Genomic DNA, 24,511 nt, shown 5'->3' on the forward strand with positions numbered 1-24,511 from the left:
AGCGATGCAAGGGACCCCATCTGATTTGCATTAATCTCAAGTTTTCTTGAAGCAAACCTCCCACAAACCCGATTCTTGCAACAAAACAAAGAAAATAATCAATCAAATGTTCTCCTTGAACTGAATTTTAACATTTGGCTTGGAGCAGTGGATGGGAACAGACCCTCTTTGTGGCCCCATACATGAATTGATGAACTGGATGTAACAGTCTAAATCTTCCCTTTTATTTAGTGTTTGACATGGTCAGTGAGACAAAAGGAAGCAGAGTCAAACAGAGGGAGGAGGATGAGAAAGTAGAAGAGAAATAGAGGAAGATGCAGTATATGAAGATTAAGAGAGAAATTGGGAGACAATTCTGGTACACATCATAGGAGGAGGTGGAGGTTTCAGGTAGCATCTGCAAGTGTGTTTGTGTGTTTCTAAAATGTGTGTCTATAACATTCAAGTTTTTAACTCTGACTGAATGGTGACAAATAAGAAGTAGGTGAGAATTAAAACAGAGAGTGGGAGAAAAGGGTAACAGGAGAAGCAAAAAAAAAAAAAAGGATCGTGAGGAAAGGAGGGAGTGATGTGATGGACGGATAATAAGTCTGTTGGAGAGTGGCTCTGCTCGGGGGCTGGCTAGTAGCCGACTCCAAGACACACAGAGCTCAAGGCAGCCTGCCACCTAAATACAGTATCTGTCTGTGCACTTCTATGCCCATCAGTATGGGTACTTACCTTTTAGGCTCCACTGAGGCATGCACCAGCCCAGCACCCTATCATTAGCAGGGAAATTGTGCACAAAGTGATCTGTCTCTGATACAAAAGCTAAAGGCTGGGTGATTGACAACAGAGGCAGGAAAACCAATTGGCCATCTCTCCTCCCTAACTCAACACCACCTTCATTCCTAGTTCGCAACTCTAATCTTTGTTGGTGTCCAATATGCAGCTCAATCGGGACTTTGCTTTCAGCACATATTTCCTATTCCTTATGACTGTATTGCAGATTTAAACAACTGGTGATGATTTAAGAAGATCATCATCAAAAAAAGAAGATCATCATCAAAAAAAAAAGATGATCTATGATAACAGGGTTCTTGCTGATTGGAGCTTGCTTGGCCCTGGCTTATCGGAGAATTAAGAAAGTGGAACCGGCTGTTCAAACCCCCCAAGGCTGCCCGCTGGGATTGAAACGATGGGGCGAGGTGCGACTTCTCAGAACGGGCTCACTGACAGCAGCATGGTTAAGACCTTGGAGACGCTTACAGCTGCCGTTAATACTCAGAATAACACCTCTGAGCATATATTGGGTTACATCAAGGAGAGGCCTACTCAGAATAACACCTCTGAGCGAAAGTTGGATTACATCGTGGAACTGCTAACTGCAGTCGTGAGTTCTCAGAATCGGCTCTCTGAGCAAAAGACTGACAACACCACGGAACGCAAGTTTGATACCATCATGGGGAAGCTCGTGGTTCTCCAACGGGAGATTGAGAGACCAGTGTCGGAGTGTTAAAGAACAGCTTTGAAATTCTCATGAGTTGTTGCAAAAGAAAAATTACCATCATAATCCAGCTACCCCTTCGGCGCCAGCTGTGGGCTCAAGCCTGGAGCCGAACAAAAACTCCCCGATAACGACTGTGTTGAGTCTGTTCCTTCCCATTCCATGCAAGGCCACCTGGGTTGGCTGGAAGACTGTTTACTTAGCCTGGCGGGGCGAAGGACACTGTCTCAGCTGAACTATGGACATGCACACACATACTGATACTGATACTGATAAGCACTCACTGACGCATCACCCTCCCTACCCTGGATCCAACGCCACCTCCAACGCTTACCTCCCCTCTGATCAGGTCAGTTGGAGGCGCAGTCGAAAGATTGCAGCGGTCCCAGATCAGATGTACACACTGGAACACTTTCCCGTGTTGCTTGTCTGTGTTTATTGTGCTATGGTGTGTTGATATCTGTGCATTCCTGTATTATCCTTTTGTGTTACACATTTCGATGTTTTTTTCCTCGCTACCTAGCCTGACCTGTCTCCCCAATATGATGTTTGTGTATTGTATGTACGGTCGGCAAGGTCTGTCATCTCGGTTGTGGGCAAAAGACCAGCAACTGACAAATAAAGGCTATCTCATCTCATCTCTCATCTCAAAAGCTGCAAGAGCTGAACATGTGTTGGCGCGACACCACTTAAAACGGCCTGTTGTTTAAAGCGTGACTTTACACCATCGAGCCTTGCTGAATGTTAAAATGTGTCACTCTCAATCACTAGTCTTGGATCTCTGTCAAACGAGTTGATCTATAAGGCATTCAGGACAACTTCAAAGTCCGTGGGTCTTTCTGCAGTCGGTATTACGGTTTCGATTCAAGGGTGGATTTCAGCTTTTTCTTTAAAATGAAAAGGTTGGTCATAAAAGTCTAAGTATCCTTGAGAAGCATTTACAGGGAAGTTCTTTTTAACAGAGGAGCAGAAATCTAAGACTCAAGTGAAAAGTCACTGATCTTTAGAAGGTTAAGAAATCATATCTGAAGTACTTGGAATTTCAAAAGAGTGGAGCAGCCTCCATAAAGAAAGAATCGCTGTCTCAATAGTGTCTTTCCCCCTGTAGCTTGTAGGACAAACTGAGCAGCAAAGAGGCAATGGGGCAGGGAGAAACAAAGGGACAGCCATATATGAGCCCCGGTAAAAATGCTTTAACCCACTGGGTTTGTGGTTCTGATTCCTCAGAATTATTATTCATATTTGGATTGATATACAGATTTCCTTCAAGAATATTTTCATTTTTAAAAGTTCTGGAATAATATGAATTCTTCCCACTAAAACGTCAACAATGATAGGCATGGGCAAAAAACCCAAAAAACAAACAAAAAGACCCCCAACTCACAAAAGGTGAAAGTCAAATAATAAAAATGCTGCAGAAATAGAAGAATTAGTATTCAGCGGATACTTTTGTATTGGCCTTCTTTAATTTTAATTTGAACTTTTTGGGGATGTTTTTTCCTTCTATTTTGCACAATTTGAATGAGTTTCCTTTGTGTTTGTTACATTTCCATAATTTGAAAATACATGCATGCATGCACCACTGCAAGTGATGGTGAGGAAAAATAAAAATATATTTATTCCAGCAGATTATCCCAGCATGTCATTAAGTCTGTGTATCTGAATACTCTTAACATTAAAATGACACCATGTGAATGGGAAAAAGACTACCGTGTGTTCAAACTAATCAAAGTTTACACCAACTTCACACTGACTGACATGTACTCTACTCAACTGGATGACACTCAGCTTCCAGACGAAACTCAAGCAGACAGGCCGCCTTGCAAACAAACTCCTACTGGCTGTACTCAGGTCAGAAAGGAAAAGACGAAGAAACAAAGACAGAAGACACATGAAGTAAATCAACTGTCTCTTAGACTGAGAGCTAAAGTGAGATTCGGGGCGAGTGAGACAACCAGCCAGTGGCAGGCCTGCAGAGGCATCCACTACAAAAATCTAATAGAAAATACAAGAGTCTTATAAATGGCACAGGATCACTACCGACCGTGGCTCAAGAGTTGGGAGTTCGCCTTGTAATCGGAAGGTTGCCGGTTCGAGCCCCGGCTCGGACAGTCTCGGTCGTTGTGTCCTTGGGCAAGACACTTCACCTACCGCCTACTGGTGTTGGCCAGAAGGGCCGATGGCGCGACATGGCAGCCTCGCTTCTGTCAGTCTGCCCCAGGGCAGCTGTGGCTACAACTGTAGCTGCCTCCACCAGTGTGAGAGTGAATGGGTGGATGACTGGTTGTGTAAAGCGCTTTGGGGTCCCTAGGCGGGACTAGTAAAAGCGCTATACAAATACAAGCCATTTACCATTTACCTTATTTGTTCATAAATTACAGCTGTGGAGGAAAAAAAAGAACAACAAACAGCAAAACAAACTGCGTGGCATCTCAGCTGTGTCGACTCAACACTGATTGGAAGTCATAAACCTCTGGAGATCTTTCAATCTGCCTGGTAACATAGGTGCTAAAAACAATTATTTTTATAGTTATATAATCACCAGTAACAAATTGACACTTACTGATGAGGAAAAAAAAACTGCGTATGCACTTAAAGTGAAATTCTGTGTTCTTTTGTATCAACTGACACCGATAAACAAATCTCTCTCTACATCTATATTTATTTATTTAGCTCACTTATCTATATCAGCTGATACCTGTTTATCTTCCCTATTTTTGTATTGTTCTCTATTATGACACAAGTATTCTTCATCACACTTTCTCTGAACCTTTACCAAGGGCAAAACTGACGTGACAGCACAGATAAATATCATTCGCTGACACCTGTAAATGCCATCTTATTTGCCAATAGTCAATATCAGTCAACAAGCAAGACAGATTGGTACATGCTTGGAAAACACTGACACACCCCCTCCCCCCAAAAAAATATATAATGAAAGAACATTTTTACTCTGAGTGGCCAATTGATTATCCGGTGCCTATTTTTGATCAACGCACTGACTGACATATTGTTTTATACCTAAAAATGAGTCATAAAGAGATAAGAAGTCAAAGCTACAAACACATCAAGGACTCGAGGTTCATACACGACAAAGAGAAGCTTTTGTACTTCCCGAATGTCAAAACAAGGAGGAAAAAAAGGCTAGAGTAATCTGACGTGAATAATGTTCTCTGTTCTTTCAACTATGACTGTGCCTACTTTACTTTTACCTTCAATATAGTACTTACAGCACAACAGTTCATAGACAAAATGAACGTGCATCATCTACAGGCTCACAAGTATGTGGATTAATTATCATGAGGGTGCACACATATAATAGATGATCGCGCTCTTTCTTTTCCCTCCTTTCTTCATCCACCAAGGGTGAGAGTACATTTAGTCGTGCTAAGGAACAACACGAATTCTACTTCACCGGAATAGCTGGAGAGCTACTCCAGTTAATATGGACTTTTTGAAAGAGAGACAGAAAGAGGACTTCTTGCTCCCCCCTGTTGCTTTACTAGGAAGCCAGTAATATTCTGTGGACATAACAGCAGCATTAGCCCAAGAACAGCCAATTTAACAATATCATCAAGGCGTGGAGGTGGGAGCGTGCCCCACCATTTGCTATTCCTCACTCATTTCTGCTGCCCTGCCGCCTCTCCTATCAATCAATCTGGGTCTGAGGCCAGACGGGGAATGAGTCTGTCCGTTCCCTTAGTGCTGCTTGATTGTGTGTGTATGTGTGTATTTAGACAAGAGACAAAGTGAAAGTGTGTTTAAAGGAGTATGTGAGGAACTGTGAGTTCAACAGAAAATTGAGAAGGAAATAGGATGTGATGCAGAGAGCAAAAGTGTGACATCTGGAAAGGAAAGTGTGTGTGTGTGTGTGTGTGTGTGTGTGTGTGTGTGTGTGTGTGTGTGTGTGTGTGTGTGTGTGTGTCTGGAAAAGGAAAGCGCGAGACATGTGAAGCTTGAGGATGGACAAGCCGTATGTATGTATGTATGATAGACTGGAGGTGTTTATCAGTAGGGAGCAAAACTCCTTACCTTGGGGAGCAACATTCAGAGTCATAACCAACAACGCACTACCGTGTGTGTGTGTGTCTCCGCCATGAACCAGACAGACAGTCCATACTCTAATACTCAATGACACAAGAGGTGAACTGCGTTGGACCTTGCATGCTGCTGCAGGCCACAACATCTCTGTGCAGGCAGCAAGGTGTGTGTGGGTCTCTGAATGTGAGGCTGCACGTATCTGTGTGTCACAACACATTCTAATCACCACCTTGACAGGCTGACGGGGCCTTGCCTGGAAAGTCTGTTGCGGTTTAACACACACACACACACACACACACACACACACACACACACACACACACACGCCAAAGTTTACATCCATCAGCGTCAAGTTAAGCAGGTGAGTAGCAGACAATGGTGCCAAGTGTTTGAAGCTTGGGAGAGCGACATTTCTTTACCCCCAGTTTCCTCCCACTACTTACCGAATTTGGCGAATAGAACATTTTAATAGTTTAAAATAAGGATAAATGGGCCAATCAGACCTCCATCAAAAATACATTTTCGTTATAGGGGGAAAAAATCCATTTGGAAGCCGCAATGAAATTAAAATTATGACTTTCAGATGGTGCATTTATCAAGGAAAGTTAAAGAGAAAGAAAGAATATGTTAAGAAATATCTTCCATATTAAGAAATATCAAGCTATGCATATGTAATGCATTTTTAATTTGTATTATAACCTTCTCAAGCTGAAACTTGAAAAACACACACATACAAAAAAAGATTCAGTTCGTGCATGAAATGTAACACTTTTGATTGTACTGAACAGACTGAAAACTACTATTTCCACATATGTTCTCCACAGTGACAGCAAACCACAGTCATTTTGGCATTTCATAAATACTTTAGAGCCATGAGGAAAACAAAACAAATGTTTAGCTTACAATTTAAAGACATCGTATTCTACCAGCGTTCTGCTGAGTGAAGAAGGCTGTTGTTCCACAGCAGCTTCATTTTTTTTTTCTTCTCCCCCCCATCTCACCCTCAGGGCCCCGGAGCACAAACCCTAATTGAACAAGTCCACACTCTTGACCCATTCATTCAACACAGCTGACAACCCACTTTTACTCTGCACTCCATTCTGACAGTCATTTACTTTGCGACAAGGATGCCAAGCTGTTTTGGAAGGTAAAAACAGAGTGGTTCTTACCATCTCTGTGTTTACACATTTATTTTGCAGTTCTCTTTAAACGCCTCTCTGACAAGCACTAAGCATTCTATAAATACTCCAGGCTTGACTTAACCCCATATGCGACTAAACAACGCTGCATCCACTACTACGTCTACTTCAGAGGACAAAGATAATCTGAATGTTTTTAGGCTTTGAGGCCGACTTCCTTCTCTCCTTTGTTGTTGCAATGCTGCTGCCCCATTTGCCAAACCCCTCATCTAACCTTGCTACTCCCTCAGATTCCCTAAACAGACTCAGTAATGTTTGTACTTCTCTCCTTCTCCAAATCTGTTAAAAATTCCAGCTTATCTGCAGAGTCCAAAAACTCTTCACTCATACCCTGTCCAGATTTGGGAAAACAATGAAAAATGACCAGCGCAGAAAGTGAAAATAATGTCTCCACAATAAAACAAGGAAACGATGGACATGCTGTTACTCTCAAGGACAAATAAGATTAGCCATCATCAAATGCAGTGCATGTCTATATGCTGTACCCATGAGATGCAACTGAGACAAAATCCATAATGCTATCCATTCATTCCCAGCCCACAAAGCCCATGTGGAACTCAAATTTAATGGCTGTAGCCCTTTTTTCTGAGTTATTCATGATCTCCCAGGTTCGCAGTGTTTCTTTAGCATCTTAAGCTCACAATACCAACCAGCTTGTTCCTTCATCACTGCTTCTACCCACCTGTGCTTATAGCTTTACAGCTGACCCTTTACTACCAGATTAACCAAACAACAACAGTCACACAGTAATACGTATAGTTTAACAGTGGGGTCATGTGCTAAAAGGCAGATTTAGTGAGAATTCTGAGTGGAAAGTTTGAGTTTTCTTCTTCCAGAAGACCCCCAACTTAGACAACCTTTCTCCAACAAACTCAGGGCTTCTCTACAAAACTGTCAATTCGTCCTTCATAGGCCACATAACATTAATTTGCCCCAGTTCGCATCTCTACAATGACAGAAACCCCATTTAGTTGTCAGTTCGTGATTTGTTATAGTTCAACAACTATTGGCTGATTTCAATTCTGCTGGAGTACTGGCTAAAAAATTATTCCTGGCATGCAAAAATGGAAGCAATATAAGGATGGAGGAATGTAAGCAGTTAATACTTTTCACACCTCTGATTCTGTAAAGCCCAGTCAAATTTAACAACATGAGACCTTTAACATGACAAATGCAAATGCACAAGTTCCTGCAAATATAGTTTGCTTAATTAACAGCCACTAAAGACAATAGCTAGGTTTTGTCTAAAGTCTAATTCATTAGGGCCACACTCCTTTTCTCACCACTGGCACAACACAATATGCCAATTAGGCTTTGAGCTAACAAGCGCTGGCCTAAGCAAACACATGTGCTACCTACATAAGCCTTAGATTGAAAACAAATGGAATAAATCAATCTCCACTTCTGTCTGTCTCAGGCAAACAATCTACACTTCCAGGCAGCGATATCCAAACACAAGTACACCCAGATGTGTGCACGCACATGCACACTACACAGACACACGCAGGTACAGGAGATGCCTTTAGCCAGGGTTGACACAGCAGATGTCCTTAAGCAGGTATGATGGTCCTTCACAAGCACTGCCACTCAGTGTGGTGAGTGTGTAACCTAACCAAGTATAGTAAACTTTCCTTTTCTCTTTCCTTTCTGTGAGTGAGTTCCCCAACCAACATATGTTGTCACATCTAAATAATGCACATTTAGCAAAAAGAACATGAAATCTAAAAATGACAAGATTGGCAAATAATTATTTAAAAAACAACAACAAAAACCCCATTTTGGATAAATGGTGAGAAAACAAGTATGAAGAGATAAATAATGGGTTGAAAAATCAGGGGTGGTGTGGATGAAAGAGTAGTCTACTTCATCTGACAGGCCTGAGAGGGTGTGGAAAAAAGGCTGGGAAGCAGAGGCGTAGATACATTATCTGCAGCACAACACAGGCACAAGATAAATGAAGGCCACTGCTCCCCATCATTATGACATACATGATGACAGTAACCGAGAGGTGCAGAGGGGAAAAGTGAAGGGAGGAGACTAAGGGTAGGAAAGGAGAAAGTGTGATAGGCAGAGGGAAGAGAAAGAAGGTGACTGCCTGTCTTTCATTAAAAAAAAAAAAAAAAAAAAAAAAAAAAAGTCAATCTGCACATGTCTGTTAGGGATGCACCAGTTTAATATTTTACCTGGATATTGGTCCAATCAGGACTCAGAAAGCTTGGTCGCTGATTGATAACAACAATGACCTGGTTCTGGTGGAAAAGCAACTAGCTAAAACTTAATTATATAACACACTTCAACACTTCAAGTGTTACAGGGGTATTTAATTTAATTTAATTTTTTTTTATGAGCTAATACAAGGTAAAAGTAAACCAGATAAAACAACACAGAACATACAAACGTTCTGAATACATGAGTTTTAGTGCATTACAAAAGATCAAGCCGGAGGAGACGAAAGGATGAGCAAGTGTCTCCAGTTCACTTTTTGAGACAGAAAGGATGGGAAAGACCATAGATGTTTGGAGAATAATGCTGTCTGGAGCCACAAGTTGCAAAAAGTTATTTGCCATCCAGCCACCAATTGCAGTGAGACAAAATAAAATGGTTAATTTATATGTGCTGAGATATAAAGGAGAGGTACAGTTCAATGTTGTCAGCATACAGATGATTAAAAAAAAAGGTTTTCAAACTACTACTAATAATATGACATAATGGGATAATATATCACAAAAATAACATGAGACTGAACCCAGATCCTTGTGGAATGCCACATGATTATGGGTGATAAGAGCTAACATAGCCAAGGAGGAAGCTAAAAGCAAAGTCCATGTAGTTTGGAGTCATTTCACACCTGCTTCGTAAACAGCTTTATTTTGTAAGGGAATAGAGGAAACTAGTGTGACTGTAAATTACAAGAGTACAAAGTAACCTGTTGCCATGTATTATTTTACTAATGAATACCAATTCCCAAACAGTGTTCCTTCCTCTAAAAAAGAAACCAGGAATGAACCTATTAATTTAACACTGGTGTCAATAAATCCTCTGTAGTGGTATTCAATTACAACTGGAAAAAGACAGTTTGATGCATCGCCTGGGTGTGTGTGTGTGTGCGCACCTGAGAAATTATATCATGAATGAACCTAAAGTAATAAATGAAGTAATAACCTAATTTTACTCAAAGTTCACCTGAAAAAAGTAAAAATTTAAAATCAACTTTACTGTTGAAGTATGACGCCCGAGTTCTCTCTAGACTGGATTTCATTTTCAAACCACCATATCCAGCACACTGACCGTGAACACATTTTAATGACACTGCCAACCAGGACAGGTGTAACCTGACAGGCCAATCAGCATTTCCCAACAGCATGGTAATGTGCAGGCTTTCATTTACAAGCAATTCACTCTACAGATGACTTTATTAACAATAAATTAATCATTGTCACCATTCATTTCTGTAGCCAATCATCAACTTCACCCTGCTATACAGTACAGTAAATATATCGCTGACCTTGGAACACTCTCTTTCCCATTATTTCAGTAAAACTCCACAGTGCACTTGTTCCTACAGCTATACGTTAACAACGACGTTCGAAGACATTAAGTCCAGGCAGCATGTCGTCCTCTTCTCTAAAGAGGAAAGATGACAAACGCATTCTTTCTATGCATTGTCAAGGTCAGCTGGTGCGCATGTGAGAGAGCAGATAGCTCCGTCGTGGCATTCTGTCCGTCCGTGCATTCATCTGTCGGGAGCAGTGATAAATGTGCAACTTGTCGGGAAGTAAATGGTGGTATCGAGTTGTGGTCTGGTCCGGAGTGTCAGGAGAGGCGCGGGGCTAATTTTCAGCAGCGAGGCTATAATGGGATGTGTGTGCCTATTTGTGAGTGTCTCTGCGTGTTTGTGTGAGTGCACCCACCACGGTCTATGTTCCACCTGGCACAGTGGATTAGGTGCAATTAATCTTAGTTAAGCAAGCCCTGCGGAGAGCTGCCTCCGTTACACGCGCATGTACATACAAACACGCACACTGTGCCACAATCAGGCACACAAACCACCCTCAGTGATGCAGTGATGCACAAGAGGGAGTGCGAGCATACTGAAGCAGCTGCTTTGTGTGCACAACACACTGACGAGTTCACCGTATGCACATTTGACAACGCTGCTTGTCAAGGCTTTGTTTTTACAGTGGGAATGGGGAAGGGGAAATCGGGTGTGCGCGCTCGTTTGCTCACATCTATTCGCACACTCGTTTATCTTCTCAAATGTGACAAAAAGGAAGGAAATTGGGTGCTCACTGTCATACAGGTGTTAGCATCAACAAAGGTAAATGTCATAGCTAGTGGAGGTTTATTTATTAACTGTGGTGGCCGATTTGGTGACATTATGAAGGCAAAGGGGAGTAAGATATCATCTGTGAGGTCACAAAAGCCCACAAGAGTATTAGAATGGGTAATGTTACATGATGTTTCCTTTGAATGATGAAGCCTAGCAATAGAGCTGATGGGTCCTTCCCACAGAATGCTGAGCAACTACATTAACAAGCTACAATAGCTAGCTAACAGCTGACCAAACATAACATACCAACATAAACATTCAGTTTGCAGAAAACCACATTCAGCTTATACACATTTCACATTTGAGTGTTTGTGAGGTCCAAGCAATGAAGGGGATACACAATTCAACACAGGCTTCCACATACCCATTTTTCAGTCATGCACATGCTTCTTCCTTTAAATGAATAATTCTCATGACAAATAACAAATGCCTTAAATGCAATCAACATTCATCAAATCATTAATACATATATTTGCACTTGAGTGAACACATTCAATGTAAAAATATTTTAAATACCTATTTTTTGATATTATGCTTTAAGCTTCACATAAACAACACGAGGTACCCCTCGTGTTGCTAATGGCTGCAAACAGGTTTCGAAAGTGCACTCAGTCCTGTGTAAGAGAAGCTGGAGTAGCTACACCTGTGACTACATGAACTAAGTATCTGTGCAGAGAGAATTCATTTCTGCACCACCCACATTTGTTTCAAACTAAATCCCAAGTGGCTTCACCTGTGTTTTTTTTTTTTTTAAAAAAACAACTAATAATAAAAAATTCACAACTATCAGACTCGCATGAGTAAACGCTTGCCCATCTGTGACTAAAACACCCTGCAGAGCTGCAAAGGAAGATGAGAAATTTTGGATATTCAGGTTTCTGGAAGTAAGAGTCTTTATTGGCTTCTGCGTATAAAACGAACGGTGACTCTGGGGGGAAAAATGCTGTCAATGTCAACCACGTCAAACTCATGGTCTTTGTGTTGTCAGTCACTGCAGATACTTAGTTAACCTCAACTTTTAAACTTAGATAGAGAAATATTAAAAAGTCACTCAAAGTTTCTTTTTTGTTGTTGTTGTTTTGTTCGTTTTTTTTTTAAAATCCTGTGGTCAGAGAAGCCGAGCGGAGGGGAATGAATCGTTAGCACATGCACCGTGTTTTCCTTGTGATTTGTCACCCTCACAGCGGCTGTGCACTGTGTGACAGGAAAAAAATAAGAGACATTCTGTTGCTTCTAACATTCTTGTCAAATGATAATTTTACACACAAATATAGCCAAAATGCCAGCGCAGCTGTTGTCTTTATCTTGTGTACGTGGTGATTTTGCCGGTACGATGCTGCGCTTACAAAATCAGTATCTTTAAAAATTACTGCCTTTAATGCTTTAAACCAAAAAGCAAATGTCCTTCCCATGTCATGTTCAGCATTCCCACCTCATTTCTCAAATCCTCGTCACATCCCTCTCTCCTGCTTACCTTTCACCCTCCCACTAGTCCCTACAGCACACCTGGATTATCCTGCAGTCTGCAGTAATGCATTCTGACCCCCCTCCACACACACAGATGCACAAAATTTAATGCGGGGCAGAATCGTGAAGAGACAAAGGAGCAGATGAATAAAACAGTGGAACTGATGGCAATGGTGACGGCACCCGGGGGACTCACATTCTTGATTTATAACGCCAGGTGAGCATTCAAACACAGATACAGACCCAGCTCGCCGCTAACAGCCAGTCTTAGATCTACACTACAGTGAGAGAGACACAAAACTCAGGTAGAGGGGACGAAGATGAGGAAAGAGGAAATATTAGTATGGAGACAATGGGAAAGGGAATGAGTGATTTCTATTTCTTTCTCTTTTTTATTAGAGCTTCAGTAAAAGGCCAATGTACCCTTGAACACTCCTAATACATAACAGTCCACATATTAGCTTTTATGTTTATGTATTTCCTTTAAAGGTGGGCTGCCAAGTGATTTCTAATTAGCCTCACTGAGGGAGAGTAAGGAAAAACGGAGGAAATCAATTTCCCATTTGGGGCAGGTAGACTGATCTATTGAAGGGCTAACTCCAAGGTAGACATTATCAGAATAGGAGTGGACCATTTTTTACCCAATACACACAGGCTGAATATTATATATATGTACATAAGCAAAGAGCAAAAATCATGACAAAGGCATTTTTAATCCTTGTGACTTCAATTAACCCACATCATCGTGTCTGCCACGAATGACAAAGTTTAGAAAACTTATAAACCCTGCAGGAGGAGAAAGCTGATCTAACATGTCCCAATTAGGTGGTGTTTTTTTTTGTATTTTGCTAGATTTTGAGTTCCCATAAAATTGCTAGCACAGTGGTATGTGTTTCAGCACTTACTCATCACTGTGTTTCGGATAAATGTGAGGAGCCAGAGTGGATGCTCTCCTTCTAAAAAGCCCCGTCCGCTCTTACTGGTCTGCTCCCAAGGGCTGAGCAGGCACCACCTACCACATCATCAGTATACGCCTCCAGGGGAAGATGATTCATTAACATTTCCTTGGCATTTTATACACAAACAGCAAACTATTATAAATAAATAAATAAATAAATGAATAAATAAAAGTACCCACAAAATGATTTTCCCCCATCATTGGTGTATAAACAACGCACAGTATTCACTTTAATTTGATTTCATGGTGTCTTTACAATTCCCCTTAAGACAAAATTTCAATCAGAGAAGCTTCCCTCCAAGGTGTTTATTAAATCAACCCTCATGATGAAGATGAACCACTGCTTAAAAGAAAATTTGCCTATGAAAAACCAGCGAGCAGCTGTGAACTATCCATGCAGCTGATACCGACTGTTTCGGCGGGAGTCAGCAGAGAACAGTTCAGTCTGGCTTTGGGTCCATTTCAAATCGGGTTTCTTTAATATTACAAAGAGCAAGGTAGCTACCTTATAAATAATAGACACATCTGCGGCAGACCAAAGGGGTTATAAGAAAATGAATGGAATGGAGAGTAGAGAAAAGGCAAGGAGGGTCTAATTATCTAACATTTCAAGTGAAGGAGAATAGTCACGCTGCCGACGTGCCAGGGACCATTGGATGGACAATGATGGATGGAGAAGAGCCAACAAAATGTGAGTCAGACTCTGCAGCTTCCCTGCCCGTCAGTCAAAGCAGAGCAGAAGACGTTGTTACAGTTGCAACAAAAACATTGGAATCACCAGGATTACTCACGAAATGCTAACAATGCTTCCAAAACTGAAGTCAGGGTTTCTACTGCAGAAATGAAATTGGAAGTGTAGGTTGTAGAGGTGTTCCTCCTTATAAAGAAATTACATACACTCTGGTTGCTGAAAAACTATGTTCCTATCCTATTGTGTAAACAATTCCCAGATCACAACAACTCTCAAAGAACCTAGGAAGAGGTTTTCTAGAGGTACAAAGCCGGACACGGCTTCAAAAACATTTCTAAAGACCTTGGTGGTAACCAATCCACAGTAAGAGAACCTTCACAGACAATCCACAGTAAGACACATTGTCTACAACAAAAAGGAAAATCAAGAATACAATGTGCCTTCCTGAAAGAGGTGGAAAGAAGATTTCAAGGATAACAGGGACACAGAAATCTAATCTCCACAGAGATTAGATTTCTGACTTCAGAGAGTTGTTTTATAAAGAGGTTAGAAGCTTAAAAACAGTTACCACATTAAATATTGTGTTTAAAGAAGTTTACAACTCTTTGCAGTCTGTGATCCAAATGTAATGAACCAAGTTGTGTTTATAATACAGCGGTCTTTCAAATACCATGTTGAAGAAGTCAATCGCATATGCATGAGGTCACGACACGAGGTCACCTGGACACAGATGGTAATTTAAATGCCTAAAATGCAATTAGTCTTGCCACACCCTAAAAGATGCAAAAAAACTAACCTGAGAGTCTGGGAGAGGATGATCAAGCAGCATTTACACAAACACACACAGAGTCCTGACAACAGGTCTAATTAAGCAAGTAAGTCCAAACACCAGCGGGGATGTAACAGAGGTGTGCAGCGAATTTACACCAACACATTTTGGTGCCCTTGTGATTCTTCAAGAACACGCACACCGTATTTAACAGACGACTCTGACTGCATCTGTGAGTGTTGTCTCATTTGGAACATTAGATATCATTTAATATGCAAGTCACAACAAATACTGGCATTTTCAACAGACTCTTTAGAAGAAAAAAAAACCTTTACAAGTGCCAGTGAAGAAAATACTTTCGGCTACTCCCTCTCCACGAGGGGCCGCCACAGCAGGTAGCTCCATGTCTCTGATTTGGCAGCGTTTCGCTCTCGATGTTCTTCCTGATGCAACCCCAAAGGGGATTTGTGTCTGAAGCCAGAACACTTATTAAAATGTCTATGAAGAAGAAGAACAGGGACATTTTGGAAGGACTTTCTCTTTTCTCTTGGATAGTTTGTGCTGAGCAATTATGCAACATCTTTCTTACATCTTTCTCTTATCATTCCAGCAACAGAAGCTTCCAAAGGTATGGAAAAAGTCGATTATTGCTCCAGTTGCAAAGACTACACAACCTACATCACTGAATGATTTTTGGCCTGTTGCTTTAAGATCTCTAGTGATGAAATCCTTGGAAAAGCTCATCAGCATGGAGGTTCTGCTGCAGGTAGAAAAGCTTATTGATCCACTGCAATTTGCATACAGGCCTTGTAGGAGCGTTTACAATGCTGGGGTCACTTTATTAAATTTCCTATATCGCCGACTGGATGGGGCCAAAGCCCATGCTCAGCTCCTGTTTATTGACTTTTCTTCAGCTTTTAATACCACCCAGCCACATCTTTTAGCTGATAAGCTTCTTAACCAGTTTAGTTGGATTTTAGACTTTTTAACTAACAGATTTCAGTGCGTGAGAGTAAATGGCTGTTTTTCCAATCAGCTGAATTCTTCTACTGGTTCACCACAGTGATGTTGTCCCTCTCCCTTACTATACATTTTGAATACTAATGACTGTTGTAGTACACAGGCTAACAGGCATTTGATTAAATATGCGGATGATACAGTCATTGTAAGCCTCCTTCATGGTGAAGAGTAATGGGCCTGTTATGTTTGTTTCTTGGTGTGATGAGTCATTTTTAAAGATAAACACCTTGAAATCTAAAGATGTGGTCACTGAGTTCAGGAAACACAGGATGCACAGTGTACTTTGTTAATGCTACTGATAAAACTTGGGCTGTTTTTTCCCTCTCTTTTTTTGTGTATGTATGTGTTGTTTTATGTGTGGACATGCTCCAAATCAATTTCCATTGGGGAGAATAAAGTTACAATTGACCATTGAGTTTTAAATCTGTAGTCTAAGCAGCCAGATTTCCCTTGTAAGGAGGCATTTTCTTTACCCTGCAGCCCAATCATATTAACTACAATCTAAAGCTATGTGGCTAATTAGTATGCTGAGCAATTCAAACAAAGGCAGCAGGAGTGACATAAACAACAAATAAACTGAAAAGAGGGTGCCAATCAGCAAAAATCAACCTCATTAATGATTACAGGTTGTTTATACATCAAGGGTAGCTTTCAATGTGCCTTTTAATTAAGTGTCTTGTTAAGACTGAAGTAGCAACAACCTGTTATCTGCTGACATGTCAAATGTACAAGTGAAATGCTCCTTGGCTGAGAAGTGGCCATCATGTTTTGTCTAAGGTGGCTAGCCACAAAAACACATCTAATTACCGAATCAGGGCACTCGAACTGCAAAACAAGCCCCCTTAAAACTTGTTTGTTTCACAAGGCTGACAACAGCTCCCATCCTCAGGGCCAATGGGAAACATGACATGAGGCCAGAGGCCTTGCAGCCAATGCAACCTGTGTCGGGCAGAGAGCTAGCAGCTTGGGGCAGCAAGCTAGTCAGAAGGCTGAGGGAAAGCATTCAATGGGGGAAAGACTCCACAGATACATACAAGCAACACATATGTGTTTGTGATATGTGTCTATTACCATACAATACACTACCCCAAAAAACAAGACACTGATCACTTTTTTCCCCCAGTATCAGCCCGGATAGAGAGATTTTTCTCCGAGTGGCAACACCTATGGTTCAGAAGAAGACTGCAGTGCTGCAATGATGTCACAGCATAACCACAAATGAGGTGACCGTTAACTATCATCATGAACTTGGAAATCATAATAATGTCTCTAGTTTGCATTACATCAATCAACTTCCACTGTTATATCTGCATTTGCTGATGTTAATGCGCCTATGACGGCAGGCACTGTACTGCAAATCAGGAACACAATAATTACTCCAGTTATTCAATTTTCTTGGCGCTGGCATCAATGCAGTTGCTTTTCTCAGAGAAAACCAAAAGCCATTGCTGGCTTAGTACAGTTTGTTCAGAAAAAGAATTCTGGGAAATAATTACCCCAACAGGACATTTGTCGGGCGCTTTCATCCTCTCTTTTTAAAATAGCATATTTACTAATCTTCCCATTGTTGTAGCGGAAATGGAAGGAAGACTTGGGGCTACTGGGTGCAGGTGGGGACAAACAGGAGGGAGAGTGGGGGAAAAAGGATAAGAAAGTTGATGATAAAAGAAGGAATGAAGAATGAAATACTAAAAGGAAGGAAACAATCAATGATTGCAGGAAAGAAGAAAATGGTGGAAAGAAAGGCTAAAGGTAGTGCTTACCTGTGGTGAGTCTGGAAAAAAAGGGAGGGGAAAAGAAGGAGAAGTAGTGGAGAGTGGAAGGAAGGTGACTAATTTTCTTCTACCTTCAGGATACCTCCTCCTGCTGCCGAAGTCTAGCGGCGTGGGTTGAATATCAAACACCGAAAGTGGTACTGAGCAACGCTTTGTTTGATACAGTCCCTTCTTACAAGCCAAAAAAAACCCCACTACCCAATTATGCTTTGTAATCCTGTGAAATTCATTAAGCCACAGTTCCCAACAAATATTAACAGTTTGCTGAAGGTTTTAGTGCTTGTGTTCACGAGGGGTCTCCCAGTCAAGATTCCCCCCACCCCAACCCAATTTTTTTTTGGCCCGATACTGATCCAAATCTTTTCATTTTGTGTATCTGAGCCTGATCCAATAAATATTTACCCCATGGGAATTAAACATGTATCTGCCACATGGAATTAACAGCTGTAGCCTATTCAATTTGACAAAAGCTACTTAATCAAAATACCAAAGGCCCGGGTTCAAATCTACTGAGCTGATCAGCTTAAACTATTTAACGAGTAAGAAAAAAAAGGTTAATTAAAAGATTGAAACTCATGCAATAGATCCAACTTTTTATAACATCAATTGCATGAAGGTGAGGAGGTATTTCTCACCATTTTTTGAAATACTGAAGCAAACCAAATACTGAAGCAGACCAGATCAGAACGCAAAACCAACCCAGCTTCTACAATTTGGCAGCATCATTTTAAACAGTTAAAACAACATTTGGTGCTGTGTGCAAGCTAAGAGAAACTGCTTCCAAATCCCCCTCCCTCCCTCTCGTATATTTATCTAATGTGATAGAGGAGAAATAACTGTTTTGGTGAGCTAAGTGGTTTAGCAAATTTTGCCAAAACAAGGGTCAGAAGAAGTCAATCACCAGTGTGTCCAAATAATTTTTCACACTCCCGTGCTGTAATTTTCACTAGCACACGCAGGGAAATGCTTCGACTGTTATTAAGGGAAAAAAGGGCAACAAGACTACCAAGCAGAGGTGGATAAAACACAGAGCATAGGCGAGTAAAAAACAATAAACAAAGAACTGAATTTAGAGCAGTTTCATTATTGTCCATAGCAATACAATAAAGCATCTCTTCATCGTCTCAGATATCCAACAGGACTGGCTGCCACATCTATAGACTTCAGATCTAAACAGATTCATATATTCAAACAAATATATACATCACTAATCACACTTTGTGATTAAATGAAGTTTTTAATCCAGCAAAACGCAAATGAGTTCCTGGTATCGTGCTGTAGTTGTGATTATTCAATACGATTTCGAAAAGGAGTAGCTGCCCAAAGTTTTTGCTCAATGATTGTTTAAAGTTTTTTTTAAAAAAATGAGAAAAATCTTCGTGAACCTGTATGCAAATAGACAACTTCACGGCAAAATATGCAAAGATGGAAGAAGAAAAAAAAACCACACACACACACTGTCAAAATGCAGTGAGATCTCAATAAAAACTACAATACGCGAGAGTGCAGAGGTTATACAGAACCATAATGAGAAACATGGCACACTGACACGAAGAGCTGAAAGTTACAGTGTCAACGGAGCTTTATCCACCCGCCATATTGCGCGGCACAGACTGAACAGTGAAGCTGCATGAAGTGCACCTCTCATTACTTCTTCTGTGCAAACACATTGCTGCTACTGAGAGGAGAGGTTATTAACCATTTCCAGCATGAAGGGTAAGTAATGAAGGCATTACCAGTGGGAGATCTTCAGTGTACTGTGATCCAACAATGAATCGGCCTACTGTAAAGCTTTGATTACACTGGTTTGCACCTATGAGTTCGCTGTGGTCCCATTGGGTGTGGGCAATTTAAATTTCGTCATCAGATGGTGAGCGTGAGGGTCCTGCCTGTTTCTTCCTCCACCCCCTCCACCCCCATACGGACTTGTCTGTGGAGCATTAGCATTACATATGCTTATATGCACCCCAGGCAGTAGGCTGCAGGCGGACTTTAAAGGAGTATAACAGGAATTAGTACTTGGTCGTCAGGTCTCAAACCTAATAGGATATAATCAAGGCTTAACTAGTTAACATAGGTGTAATACTGTTAGCTAAACAACTAAAGGTTTCGGATTATATGAATGTAGCCTCTCAATCATGTAGGTCATAGTAGTATTGAGGGCTTGTTGGTTTGTGACGACCCTCACCTCCCATCCAAGATGCTTCTTCAGTTCTAAATCCTGGGAGGTGGTCCTGAAGGTCGTATAAACCAATCTTAATTATGCGAGTCATTACATGACCGAAGGTGTGAAACAAGGCACTGGTGATTATCATCACAGGGGCCATGGTCTGAAATGCTTGTGAGAAATTGCCTTGGAAATTGCCATCAAATGAGCTCTTCAGGTCACATGACTCTAGGTGTGAGTGGGGGGCTAAATCGCCTGGGAGGAGCTCTCAAGGCTGCACTGTAGGTGGTATCGCGGGCCGCTACGTCTTTTGTACAATGGTCGTTCAAAGTCGATGAAGATGGCCTACTTTACTCCTCTTTCAAAGCGTCAGTCTTCTCAGGCCAAAATGTGAAAATGAGCATCATCAAAAGAATGTCCTTTCTCCTTTAAGTGCAAATGTACAGCAGTGTCGTCCTGCTGAGCTGCCTCTTTTATGTAACATAGGAGCTAGCTCTCCCGAAGAAAAGCTTGCTACTAGATGAAACATTTTTCACCAAAAAGAAGAAGTCCAGTTGCTTTCATTTCAAGCCCTCAAGAGTATCAAATGATAACATTTACTTCGTTCTTTTACTCTTTTTCTACTACTAATAACTCTTTCAACCTGTTTTTCAATTGGGACAGTATGCATTCACAGTGTTTTTCTGGTTTTAGAAATATTTGGTACCCAAAGAGAAATTTTAGCCAGCACAAAGGGGAAAATACCACCTGCTAAAGATTGTTTATTCTGCTTCAGTAAATTACTGAAACTGGTGGAAAAACAGTTTTGTTTGCCTGGTCTAAAATATCTAGAAATGCACAGATTCACTGCCTTTACGGTGCGTGATTCGATCCCGCTCACTATCAAGTCAACACCCAGATGATGAGTTGAGTCCGGTTAGCTGGTGGATTTGAAATACACCAGTGAAAACCCTGTGATAGTCGCTCTGTACTAAAATACCTCTGCTTTGTAATATTGCTGATATCACAACAAAAGAGTCGGGCCAATGCACATCATTAACATGCTATTTGAGTGCCTCTACTGCACAAAATGCCAAGAGAATAAGTGCCCGCAGTTCCACACATTTCTCTCAATACATTTTGTCAATGATGCAAGGAAAGCGTGTGTGCAAGGACACTGGAAGATAGGAGGGCTGGGGTTCAGCCAAGGTCATTTCTTTTTTCTTTTCCCATTTTTCCTCTCTCTTTTTTTTTTTAATCTGAGGCCGATTCTGCTGTGCGTGCTCAATTACTCTTTATCTCATTCCTCACTCATTTTGGTCACATTTGCTGCCACTGACTGTCCTGTAACTACAGCTCTATACTGGCACCTGTTGATGAAAGCATAGCATAGCATATACATGTGCGCACACACAGACACACGGGAAGGGGGGAGGGGGGGGGGGGGGGGGAAGAGTCACGTAGCTGCCAATCCTGCCCATTGTTCATTTCGAGATAGATTCGAGGAGTAATTCTAATCTGAGGGGCCTCCAGCAGGCAATGAGCCACTGTAAGATGATTTAGGTGTACACAGACACACACACAGATCACAAAAACACAAGGAACACGCACCAATCTATCCACATATGCAAAATGTATTGAGGGTGGCTGATTTGAGGTGAAGAGAGTACACGCTTCTCAGCTCAGTCTGTGAAGGCCCAAATCTCCAGCTTTATCTCAGAGATTATTGGTTAACTGATATGTATCAGAGTCTCATTATAATGGTCAGAGATAAGGCTGCATTGAAATAAAAGGTATAGGTCTGAAGCAAACGCTGTAAAAGTCATCAAAAATTGATAAAAATGTTCAGATTTTGGACAGCGTTACCCATGTGCCTCTAGAGTACATGAGTCTACAGTATAACAGTGCGTGTCTGAATGAGTGTGTGTTGCTTCTGTCCACTTACAGAAAAAGAAAGAAAGAAAAAAGAGCAAGGTACAGATTAATGGAGCACTGATTGAAAGTAGCGATGGAGCAATGCGATACTCATATCGCATATCGGTCTGACACAGACTCAAATGGCTGTATCGTGCATCTGTGACAGCTGGCTGATGCATGAGGCCAATCCATTCAGTTAATTTCCTTTATTCCATAGCTGTGTTCACACATACACTGCAGCTCTGAAATGTTCTTGACATTAGCTTGCAGAGCTATAAGTGGAAAAAAACTGCTCAATCTGGGCAACTACATCCACATCATAAGAAAATTTCCAAGCCTCTTTCTCAGTGAAGAATGCAGCTTATTAAGATCACTATCCGATTGGTTCATACACAATTAAAGCATCACCAACTCAAGTGTGAGCAACTACCTCTGAGTCAATATCCAAGCTACTGCGCTGCAGCAAAGTTACTTTGTTTGCAGAAACATTCAGCGTGGTTAAAAAATTTTGATACAGGCAGATGGCCTGGGTATCAGTGATAGTGAACAATATCAGCCTATTGTTTGTCAGTACAATATAGCAGCAGCCGTTACATTGACAGCATTCGTTTTTTAATTCAATATGCATTTGTGACCTGATATGACTCAGATACTCTGTTATAACACAGTAGTAGCATATAAATGTCTCCAGGAGTAAGTTACCATGTCTGATTCATTCTTCAACAAAACTCTGTTGTTCTGCTGCTTCTACAGTTGGTCGAGGTAACCCGCCCCAGCATCAGCACAGATGAAACACTAACAACTGCTACAGGGGCGACGAGACGGAGAGAAAAGGGTGGCCTGACTGGTCGCGCGTGTGTGTGTAGACATTTCAAGCTTGAGTGTGAGACCAAAATGATCAAATGTACAGGCATTAAATCCGCTTTTCAATTTTATTTCTAAATGTGTAGTAGCATAAGTGCGTAGCATAAACTTTCTGTCAGCTTGGAGAGCGGAGATGGGAGCGCTGTGTAGCTACAGAATTGTCTGCTTTATGATGTGCTGTTGCCGTTTAAGAGGTCAAAGCACGGAGAACATGAATGAATCCCATTTCCATCTCCGTTTTTGAATTTTGTTCCATACTGACAGAAAACCTGAAGCCTGTCACCTTTTACAGCTGGATCAAAATCCCCACTGAGCAGAGTTCTATTGTAGCTCTGTAAATTTCCCAGAGTTCACGGCAAGACGCTACTCGCTGAAGCCCTTGTTAAGTTAAAGGGAATGACAGATGGAAAATCCAGCGCTTCCAGTGTTTATAACACAACAAGCCATCACCGACACACACACACATACCGACACAGAGAGAGAGAGTGAGCTGCTCCTGACACTAACAACCTTAAGCCACCATTGGCGCTTGCATATGCCGCTGAATTTTTGACTATTGCTCGTTAGCAGCTGAAGCCTCACAGACCAGGATTTCTCCCTTTCCTCTGTTCTCGGGAGCACCTCACGTTCCTCCCACCCCTCAGTCTGATGCAGTGGGGGGTTTTGTGCTAACAAGGAGAGAGTAACAATAAGGTGTGATAGGGGAAGGGCAGAAGTCAGAGGGCATGACACTCTTTGATAACAATGCTGACAGAAAGCAGCAGGGGAAAGGAAAACATGTGCGGATAAGGACCAAATCAAAACCCGTGCACGTTCGCACCGCCCACCTGTAACGCCAGAAGCTAGGACTGCGCGTCAACCCTTGGCACTGACAGGGTAGGACACCCAGCACCTAGTTAGCTTAGTTAGAAGTCAGCATTGACCTTAACATGACGCCGGAGGATATCTTACGCAAACTTTCAAGAAAACAGACATTCAGTTCGTTCTTGATACAAGTTTACTGTGACATCATCTCAGAAAATCAGTTACAAGAAGCCAAAGAACAAAAAATATAAATATGAATAATAATTATAATAACAACCTTGAATTTACTTTATTTAGTCAAATTTGGTGCCCTCTTTTCATTTCAGCACACAGTGATTCCATTGTGAACTTATTGGCATGTTAGATTCTCTCATAATTTGTACCCTCTGCTGTCATTTCAGTCTGCGGCTGTCACCGTGTGCGTGTGAAGGGGCGGAACAAGGCAGCAAGCGCGGCAACAGAAAAGAGACGGGGAGAAAAAGACGAGAGCGTTACTTGAGTTGATGACAGCCTGTTAGCATGCAAACAAAGGCGTCCCAGCAAGCGGTAATTCTTCTAAAACCAAACACGCCATGCACCGACTGACTCCACATCACGGGCGAAGCCGGTCCTAGAACGGCGGCAACGCTGCAGATGAGTTAAAGCTAAATCAGCCAGCAACACAGGACCTGTGTCACCCCTTCAGCTCTGAGGGAGAAGAGCACCCCCAGGTGTCTGGTCACAATCTCTTCCCCCGACCCCACCTCCATGCTGTTAGATAAGCTAACATACATGGCGCGATAAGGGTCAGTTTTAATGAGATATCCACAGAAATCTACAAAGTAGTTCCCCCCTAAAATTCAGAAACTTTCTGTTCACCCTTGTAAATTTGTAAAAACAAATTAGTTTGATGCAATATCTGATATAACATTTGGCTCACACGTCAGTCATGCCAAAAAAAAATTAATGACAAACAACAACACCTTTTGTCCTGCCAAAAACAATATACGTTTTCCACGGAAATGTTTCAAGTCAATGTTTTCACAGCCATCTGGTATATCAACT

At 41.5% G+C, this 24,511-nt stretch overlaps 1 protein-coding gene across 1 annotated transcript in view; it reads right to left on the reverse strand.

Moving 5' to 3' along the window:
• LOC102789807 (eukaryotic translation initiation factor 3 subunit H) overlaps positions 1–24,511 on the reverse strand; it is a 58,742-nt gene that overhangs the window by 24,173 nt on the left and 10,058 nt on the right. The gene's annotated exons all lie outside the window — the stretch shown is intronic.

Source organism: Neolamprologus brichardi, chromosome 11, assembly GCF_056152115.1.
Source record: "Neolamprologus brichardi isolate AB-2024 chromosome 11, ASM5615211v1, whole genome shotgun sequence".
NCBI classification, from domain to species: domain Eukaryota; kingdom Metazoa; phylum Chordata; class Actinopteri; order Cichliformes; family Cichlidae; genus Neolamprologus; species Neolamprologus brichardi.